The 10,090-nt window shown below is 51.5% G+C and overlaps 1 non-coding gene across 1 annotated transcript; it reads left to right on the top strand.

Annotated features, from left to right (window-relative positions):
* Window positions 1–4,291: 4,291 nt before the first annotated feature.
* Window positions 4,292–4,363, top strand: TRNAR-UCU. Its single transcript has one exon. It is a non-coding gene; the product is annotated as a tRNA-Arg (tRNA).
* Window positions 4,364–10,090: the final 5,727 nt, after the last annotated feature.

The following is a 10,090-nucleotide window of genomic DNA, read 5'->3' on the forward strand; positions in this document are numbered from 1 at the left end:
GCATCTCCTCAAGCTTCCCTTAGTGCTTGGATAAGACAGAAAATAAAGGAGCACCAAGCAACAATGGAGGTTGGGCACACGGATATCGTCCCACGAAAGAGTGACATCATCCCACCGAGTGATGTCATCATTCCACCATCAAGGAAAAATGCAGCGAGCACCATGGAGGAGGCGGCCATTCCCATTTCCAGAGTTGCATCTCCTCAAGCTTCCCTTAGTGCTTGGATAAGACAGAAAATAAAGGAGCACCAAGCAACAATGGAGGTCGGACACAGGGATATCGTCCCACAAAAGACTGCCACCGAGTGATGTCATCATTCCACCATCAAGGAAAAATGCAGCAAGTGCCATGGAGGAGACTGACGTTCCCATTCCCAGCGTCGCACCTCCCAGGGACCACAGCAACGACATCCCACAGAATGTTGGTCTCCTCCCACTACTGAGTTCCCTTATGTCACCAGTGACTGATGACATCAATATGCTATTGGATTCCGTCATTGGTCAACAAAGGGCAACACTGGCTGTTGATCCCAATGTTGAAACTCGTAGTAACCCGTCTTCACCTACGGCAATTATTCCAGCTAGTGAAGAAGCGAAGGGCAACCAAGGAGGACCGCCATTAAACCGGATATTGACTTTTCATAGCACTTTTGGCCGGGTGACTTCCTGGTACCAACCTCTGCCCCATTTAATTGGCTGGGCAAATATGACGTCCAATATCCAAGAGTTGCCAAGAGTGGAAATGTAGACATTAAGCTTTAAGGTTAATCAAAAATATCACATTCTAAAGGGAAAGGTAGAACAAGGGGGAGGGGAGTATGGAAGAGGGAGAGAGGGAGGAAGGGGGAGGGGAAGTTGGAGAAAGAAGGGGAGTGAGGGTTTGGGGGAACCCCCACACCCCTTCCTTACCTCCAACCTCCCCTCCTCCTTATCTCCCTCTCTCCCTCTTCCATACTCCCCTCCCCCTTGTTCTACCTTTCCCTTTAGAATGTGACATTTTTTGATTAACCTTAAAGCTTAATGTCTACATTTCCACTCTTGGCAACTCTTGGATATGAGGCGGCTTTCGGAGGACTCGGGTCCCCCGGGCCTAGCAGGCCGTTTACCACCAACATCTGAAAAATGCAGCGAGCGCCATGGAGGAGGCGGCCATTCCCATTTCCAGAGTTGCATCTCCTCGAGCTTCCCTTAGTGCTTGGATAAGACAGAAAATAAAGGAGCACCAAGCAACAATGGAGGTCGGACACAGGGATATCGTCCCACAAAAGACTGCCACCGAGTGATGTCATCATTCCACCATCAAGGAAAAATGCAGCGAGCGCCATGGAGGAGACTGACGTTCCCATTCCCAGCGTCGCACCTCCCAGGGACCACAGCAACGACATCCCACAGAATGGTGGTCTCCTCCCACTACCGAGTTCCCTTATGTCACCAGTGACCGATGACATCAATATGGTATTTGATTCCGTCATTGGTCAACAAAGGGCAACACTGGCTGTTGATCCCAATGTTGAAACTCGTAGTAACCCGTCTTCACCTACGGCAATTATTCCAGCTAGTGAAGAAGCGAAGGGCAACCAAGGAGGACAGCCATTAAACCGGATCTTGACTTTTCATAGCACTTTTGGCCGGGTGACTTCCTGGTACCAACCTCTGCCCCATTTAATTGGCTGGGCAAATATGACGTCCAATATCCAAGAGTTGCCAAGAGTGGAAATGTAGACATTAAGCTTTAAGGTTAATCAAAAATATGACATTCTAAAGGGAAAGGTAGAACAAGGGGGAGGGGAGTATGGAAGAGGGAGAGAGGGAGGAAGGGGGAGGGGAGGTTGGAGAAAGAAGGGGGGTGAGGGTTTGGGGGAACCCCCACACCCCTTCCTTACCTCCAACCTCCCCTCCTCCTTTCCTCCCTCTCTCCCTCTTCCATACTCCCCTCCCCCTTGTTCTACCTTTCCCTTTAGAATGTGACATTTTTGATTAACCTTAAAGCTTAATGTCTACATTTCCACTCTTGGCAACTCTTGGATATGAGGCGGCTTTCGGAGGACTCGGGTCCCCCCGGGCCTAGCAGGCCGTTTACCACCAACATCTCAGTCACTTTTTTACAGGTGATTATGTTTCATCAATGTATTGTCGATCGACATCAAATTTTCGAGGCGTGTGTTGGACCGGCGAGGAGAGGAGGTTGGAGGCCGGTATGTTTTTAAGGTGTGTGTTGGACCGCCGAGGAGAGGAGGTTGGAGGCCGGTATCTTTTTAAGGTGTGTGTTGGACCGGCGAGGAGAGGAGGTTGGAGGCCGGTATGTTTTTAAGGTGTGTGTTGGACCGACGAGGAGAGGAGGTTGGAGGCCGGTATGTTTTTAAGGTGTGTGTTGGACCGGCGAGGAGAGGAGGTTGGAGGCCGGTATCTTTTTAAGGTGTGTGTTGGACCAGCGAGGAGAGGAGGTTGGAGGCCGGTATGTTTTTAAGGTGTGTGTTGGACCGGCGAGGAGAGGAGGTTGGAGGCCGGTATCTTTTTAAGGTGTGTGTTGGACCGGCGAGGAGAGGAGGTTGGAGGCCGGTATGTTTTTAAGGTGTGTGTTGGACCGGCGAGGAGAGGAGGTTGGAGGCCGGTATGTTTTTAAGGTGTGTGTTGGACCGGCGAGGAGAGGAGGTTGGAGGCCGGTATCTTTTTAAGGTGTGTGTTCTTTTCCCAGCTGTACGAGGGTGGGGTACTGAAAACGTACGAGCAGCTGTGTAGAGAATACCAATTAGCCCCACGGGGCTTCTATCAGTACCTCCAGCTCCGGCATGCTCTACAGAAACAACAACAAACACGATCATTGGTGGTGACTTTACCGTCACCTTTGATGACGACGGTTCTGCAAGCAGAAGCTCGGAGAGGACTCATAACAAAAACATATGAGGGACTGTTAGCAACAATTCAGAGTCATGCTTCCCTTAGAAGCCGTAGGAAGTGGGTGGAAGACATTGGGGAGATAGATGGAGATCAGTGGGAGAGGGCGATTGAATCTGTTCCGGCGGTATCTGTCTCTGCGTCGCACAAATTGTCGCAACTCTTTATCCTACATAGGTATATACGTACACTGGAGTAGTATATGAATATAAAAATGTGGTATAATGTATGTCAAATAAAATGAAATGGATGCCGAATAGGCATATCTATTTATGAAAGAAGAAAAGAAAAGATATAAAAATAAAGTGGATTTAAAAAAAAGGTGTGGTTTGGACCGGAGAGGAGGTTGGAGGCCGGTATGTTTTTAAGGTGTGGTTTGGACCGGCGAGGAGAGGAGGTTGGAGGCCGGTATGTTTTTAAGGTGTGGTTTGGACCGGCGAGGAGAGGAGGTTGGAGGCCGGTATGTTTTTAAGGTGTGGTTTGGACCGGCGAGGAGAGGAGGTTGGAGGCCGGTATGTTTTTAAGGTGTGGTTTGGACCGGCTATGGGGAGGAGGTTGGAGGCCGGTATGTTTTTAAGGTGTGTGTTGGACCGGCTATGGGGAGGTTGGAGGCCGGTATGTTTATGAGGTGTGGTTTGGACCGGCTATGGGGAGGTTGGAGGCCGGTATGGGAGGAGTCTTTCCAGCTTTCTTTGCTGGAGAAATGAGAACTCTTCCCACCAGTGAGGTCCTTCATGGAGAAGTCCCAGGCCTCACTCACACGGGGTGTATGAATCTGTACCCTGTATGGGGGCTGCAATTACCCCAAAGAGGACATCCATGTGGGCGCAGTTGCGCGGACGCACCCTGGGTGCGTTCGGGGCCGTGCACCGGCACCCACACAGATGTCACATTGGGAACAGCCGCTGCACCCCAGATGACAGCAATGGGACTGCCTACATGGGATGCTGGGAACACCTGTGCATCCCCATTGCGGTACACGCGGCCCTCCCATGGGGTACGGATTATTACCCCCCTGTGAATGAGGCCTAAGTGTGAGTAGAATATTTACCCCCATTGTGTTGGTAATTTGGGGACCACTGTACCCCTCTTTATTGTTATTTGGGGTGTTTTATTATAGGAGTGTTATAGATTGTAGATTAGGAGAAGTTTGGATTTCTTCTGGAGGAGTTTTGAGTGGATATAACTGATGTACCCCGCTCAGCGGGGGCGGGCCTTCCAGAACAGAGGCCGCATATGGGCAGCACAGAGGCTTAGTGGTGAGCCTTGCAGCACTGGGGTCCTTGGTTCACATCCTGACCATGACACTATCTGCATGGAGTTTGCATGTTCTCCCTGTGCTTGCGTGGGTTTCCTCCGGGTTCTCCGGTTTCCTCTCACAATACATGCTACCTTTGCGTTGGTGGTGCAGTGGTTAGCACAGCTGCTTTCTAAGCAGATGACCCGGGTTCGATTCCCGGCCAATGCCATCTCCAATACTTGGAGTCCTCAGAGAGAAAAGCGCTATACAAGGTCATAGACTATAGTGGGGACATTAGAGTGTCAGCTCCTGGGCTCAGCCATAGACTGCACTGGGGACATTAGAGTGTCAGCTCCTGGGCTCAGCCATAGACTATAGTGGGGACATTAGAGTGTCAGCTCCTGGGCTCAGCCATAGACTATAGTGGGGACATTAGAGTGTCAGCTCCTGGGCTCAGCCATAGACTATAGTGGGACATTAGAGTGTCAGCTCCTGGGCTCAGCCATAGACTATAGTGGGGCATTAGAGTGTCAGCTCCTGGGCTCAGCCATAGACTATAGTGGGGACATTAGAGTGTCAGCTCCTGGGCTCAGTCATAGACTATAGTGGGACATTAGAGTGTCAGCTCCTGGGCTCAGCCATAGACTATAGTGGGACATTAGAGTGTCAGCTCCTGGGCTCAGCCATAGACTATAGTGGGGACATTAGAGTGTGAGCTCCTGGGCTCAGCCATAGACTATAGTGGGACATTAGAGTGTCAGCTCCTGGGCTCAGCCATAGACTGCACTGGGGACATTAGAGTGTCAGCTCCTGGTCTCAGCCATAGACTATAGTGGGACATTAGAGTGTCAGCTCCTGGGCTCAGCCATAGACTATAGTGGGACATTAGAGTGTCAGCTCCTGGGCTCAGCCATAGACTATAGTGGGGACATTAGAGTGTCAGCTCCTGGGTTCAGCCATAGACTATAGTGGGGACATTAGAGTGTCAGCTCCTGGGCTCAGCTATAGACTATAGTGGGGACATTAGAGTGTCAGCTCCTGGGCTCAGCCATAGACTATAGTGGGACATTAGAGTGTCAGCTCCTGGGCTCAGCCATAGACTATAGTGGGGACATTAGAGTGTCAGCTCCTGAGCTCAGTCATAGACTATAGTGGGGACATTAGAGTGTCAGCTCCTGGGCTCAGTCATAGACTATAGTGGGGACATTAGAGTGTCAGCTCCTGGGCTCAGACATAGACTATAGTGGGGACATTAGAGTGTCAGCTCCTGGGCTCAGTCATAGACTACAGTGGGACATTAGAGTGTCAGCTCCTGGGCTCAGCCATAGACTACAGTGGGACATTAGAGTGTCAGCTCCTGGGCTCAGCCATAGACTATAGTGGGGACATTAGAGTGTCAGCTCCTGGGCTCAGCCATAGGACTGCACTGGGGACATTAGAGTGTCAGCTCCTGGGCTCAGCCATAGACTATAGTGGGGACATTAGAGTGTCAGCTCCTGGGCTCAGCCATAGACTGCACTGGGGACATTAGAGTGTCAGCTCCTGGGCTCAGCCATAGACTATAGTGGGGACATTAGAGTGTCAGCTCCTGGGCTCAGACATAGACTATAGTGGAACATTAGAGCGTCAGCTCCTGGGCTCAGCCATAGACTATAGTGGGGACATTAGAGTGTCAGCTCCTGGGCTCAGCCATAGACTATAGTGGGGACATTAGAGTGTCAGCTCCTGGGCTCAGCCATAGACTATAGTGGGGACATTAGAGTGTCAGCTCCTGGGCTCAGCCATAGACTATAGTGGGACATTAGAGTGTCAGCTCCTGGGCTCAGCCATAGACTGCACTGGGGACATTAGAGTGTCAGCTCCTGGGCTCAGCCATAGGACTGCACTGGGAACATTAGAGTGTCAGCTCCTGGGCTCGGCCATAGACTGCACTGGGGACATTAGAGTGTCAGCTCCTGGGCTCAGCCATAGACTGCACTGGGGACATTAGAGTGTCAGCTCCTGGGCTCGGCCATAGACTGCACTGGGGACATTAGAGTGTCAGCTCCTGGGCTCAGCCATAGACTGCACTGGGGACATTAGAGTGTCAGCTCCTGGGCTCGGCCATAGACTGCACTGGGGACATTAGAGTGTCAGCTCCTGGGCTCAGCCATAGACTATAGTGGGACATTAGAGTGTCAGCTCCTGGGCTCAGCCATAGACTATAGTGGGACATTAGAGTGTCAGCTCCTGGGCTCAGCCATAGACTATAGTGGGGACATTAGAGTGTCAGCTCCTGGGCTCAGCCATAGACTGCACTGGGGACATTAGAGTGTCAGCTCCTGGGCTCAGCCATAGACTATAGTGGGACATTAGAGTGTCAGCTCCTGGGCTCAGTCATAGACTGTACTGGGGACATTAGAGTGTCAGGTCCTGGGCTCAGCCATAGACTATAGTGGGAACATTAGAGTGTCAGCTCTTGGGCTCAGCCATAGACTATAGTGGGACATTAGAGTGTCAGCTCCTGGGCTCAGCCATAGACTGCACTGGGGACATTAGAGTGTCAGCTCCTGGGCTCAGCCATAGGACTGCACTGGGTACATTAGAGTGTCAGCTCCTGGGCTCAGCCATAGACTATAGTGGGGACATTAGAGTGTCAGCTCCTGGGCTCAGCCATAGACTGCACTGGGGACATTAGAGTGTCAGCTCCTGGGCTCAGCTATAGACTGCACTGGGGACATTAGAGTGTCAGCTCCTGGGCTCAGCCATAGCCTGCACTGGGAACATTAGAGTGTCAGCTCCTGGGTTCAGTCATAGACTATAGTGGGACATTAGAGTGTCAGCTCCTGGGCTCAGCCATAGACTATAGTGGGGACATTAGAGTGTCAGCTCCTGGGCTCAGACATAGACTGCACTGGGGACATTAGAGTGTCAGCTCCTGGGCTCAGTCATAGACTGCACTGGGGACATTAGAGTGTCAGCTCCTGGGCTCAGCCATAGACTATAGTGGGGACATTAGAGTGTCAGCTCCTGGGCTCAGCCATAGACTATAGTGGGACATTAGAGTGTCAGCTCCTGGGCTCAGCCATAGACTATAGTGGGACATTAGAGTGTCAGCTCTTGGGCTCAGCCATAGACTATAGTGGGGACATTAGAGTGTCAGCTCCTGGGCTCAGCCATAGACTATAGTGGGACATTAGAGTGTCAGCTCCTGGGCTTAGCTATAGACTGCACTGGGGACATTAGAGTGTCAGCTCCTGGGCTCAGCCATAGACTGTAAAGGGGACATTAGAGTGTCAGCACCTGGGCTCAGCCATAGACTGTAAAGGGGACATTAGAGTGTCAGCTCCTGGGCTCAGCCATAGACTATAGTGGGGACATTAGAGTGTCAGCTCCTGGGCTCAGCCATAGACTGCACTGGGGACATTAGAGTGTCAGCTCCTGGGCTCAGCCATAGACTGCACTGGGGACATTAGAGTGTCAGCTCCTGGGCTCAGCCATAGACTATAGTAGGGACATTAGAGTGTCAGCTCCTGGGATCAGTCATAGACTATAGTGGGACATTAGAGTGTCAGCTCCTGGGCTCGGCCATAGACTATAGTGGGACATTAGAGTGTCAGCTCCTGGGCTCAGCCATAGACTGCACTGGGGACATTAGAGTGTCAGCTCCTGAGCTCAGCCATAGACTATAGTGGGACATTAGAGTGTCAGCTCCTGGGCTCAGCCATAGACTATAGTGGGGACATTAGAGTGTCAGCTCCTGGGCTCAGCCATAGACTATAGTGGGACATTAGAGTGTCAGCTCCTGGGCTCAGCCATAGACTATAGTGGGACATTAGAGTGTCAGCTCCTGGGCTCAGCCATAGACTATAGTGGGGACATTAGAGTGTCAGCTCCTGGGTTCAGCCATAGACTATAGTGGGGACATTAGAGTGTCAGCTCCTGAGCTCAGTCATAGGACTGTAAAGGGGACATTAGAGTGTCAGCTCCTGGGCTCAGCCATAGACTGTAAAGGGGACATTAGAGTGTCAGCTCCTGGGCTCAGCTATAGACTATAGTGGGACATTAGAGTGTCAGCTCCTGGGCTCAGCCATACACTATAGTGGGACATTAGAGTGTCAGCTCCGGGGCTCAGCCATAGACTATAGTGAGACATTAGAGTGTCAGCTCCTGGGCTCAGACATAGACTATAGTGGGGACATTAGAGTGTCAGCTCCTGGGCTCAGCTATAGACTGCACTGGGGACATTAGAGTGTCAGCTCCTGGGCTCAGCCATAGACTGCACTGGGGACATTAGAGTGTCAGCTCCTGGGCTCAGCCATAGACTATAGTGGGGACATTAGAGTGTCAGCTCCTGGGCTCAGCCATAGACTATAGTGGGGACATTAGAGTGTCAGCTCCTGGGCTTAGTCATAGACTGCACTGGGGACATTAGAGTGTCAGCTCCTGGGCTCAGCCATAGACTATAGTGGGACATTAGAGTGTCAGCTCCTGGGCTCAGTCATAGACTATAGTGGGACATTAGAGTGTCAGCTCCTGGGCTCAGTCATAGACTATAGTGGGACATTAGAGTGTCAGCTCCTGGGCTCAGTCATAGACTGCACTGGGGACATTAGAGTGTCAGCTCCTGGGCTCAGCCATAGACTATAGTGGGGACATTAGAGTGTCAGCTCCTGGGCTCAGCCATAGACTATAGTGGGACATTAGAGTGTCAGCTCCTGGGCTCAGCCATAGACTATAGTGGGGACATTAGAGTGTCAGCTCCTGGGCTCAGCCATAGACTATAGTGGGACATTAGAGTGTCAGCTCCTGGGCACAGTCATAGACTATAGTGGGGACATTAGAGTGTCAGCTCCTGGGCTCAGCCATAGACTATAGTGGGGACATTAGAGTGTCAGCTCCTGGGATCAGCCACAGACTATAGTGGGGACATTAGAGTGTCAGCTCCTGGGCTCAGTCATAGACTATAGTGGGACATTAGAGTGTCAGCTCCTGGGATCAGCCACAGACTATACTGGGGACATTAGAGTGTCAGCTCCTGGGATCAGCCATAGACTATAGTGGGGACATTAGAGTGTCAGCTCCTGGGCTCAGCCATAGACTGTAGTGGGGACATTAGAGTGTCAGCTCCTGGGCTCAGCCATAGACTGCACTGGGGACATTAGAGTGTCAGCTCCTGGGCTCAGCCATAGACTATAGTGGGACATTAGAGTGTCAGCTCCTGGGCTCAGCCATAGACTATAGTGGGGACATTAGAGTGTCAGCTCCTGGGCTCAGCCATAGACTATAGTGGGGACATTAGAGTGTCAGCTCCTGGGCTCACTCATAGACTATAGTGGGACATTAGAGTGTCAGCTCCTGGGCTCAGCCATAGACTATAGTGGGACATTAGAGTGTCAGCTCCTGGGCTCAGCCATAGACTGCACTGGGGACATTAGAGTGTCAGCTCCTGGGCTCAGCCATAGACTATAGTGGGACATTAGAGTGTCAGCTCCTGGGCTCAGCCATAGACTATAGTGGGGACATTAGAGTGTCAGCTCCTGGGCTCAGCCATAGACTATAGTGGGACATTAGAGTGTCAGCTCCTGGGCTCAGCCATAGACTATAGTGGGACATTAGAGTGGCAGCTCCTGGGCTCAGCCATAGACTGCACTGGGGACATTAGAGTGTCAGCTCCTGGGCTCAGCCATAGACTATAGTGGGGACATTAGAGTGTCAGCTCCTGGGCTCAGCCATAGACTATAGTGGGGCATTAGAGTGTCAGCTCCTGGGCTCAGCCATAGACTATAGTGAGACATTAGAGTGTCAGCTCCTGGGCTCAGCCATAGACTATAGTGGGGACATTAGAGTGTCAGCTCCTGGGCTCAGCTATAGACTATAGTGGGACATTAGAGTGTCAGCTCCTGGGCTCAGCCATAGACTATAGTGGGGACATTAGAGTGTCAGCTCCTGGGCTCAGCCATAGACTATAGTGGG

This window comes from Rana temporaria, chromosome 8, assembly GCF_905171775.1.
Source record: "Rana temporaria chromosome 8, aRanTem1.1, whole genome shotgun sequence".
In the NCBI taxonomy this organism is placed as follows: domain Eukaryota; kingdom Metazoa; phylum Chordata; class Amphibia; order Anura; family Ranidae; genus Rana; species Rana temporaria.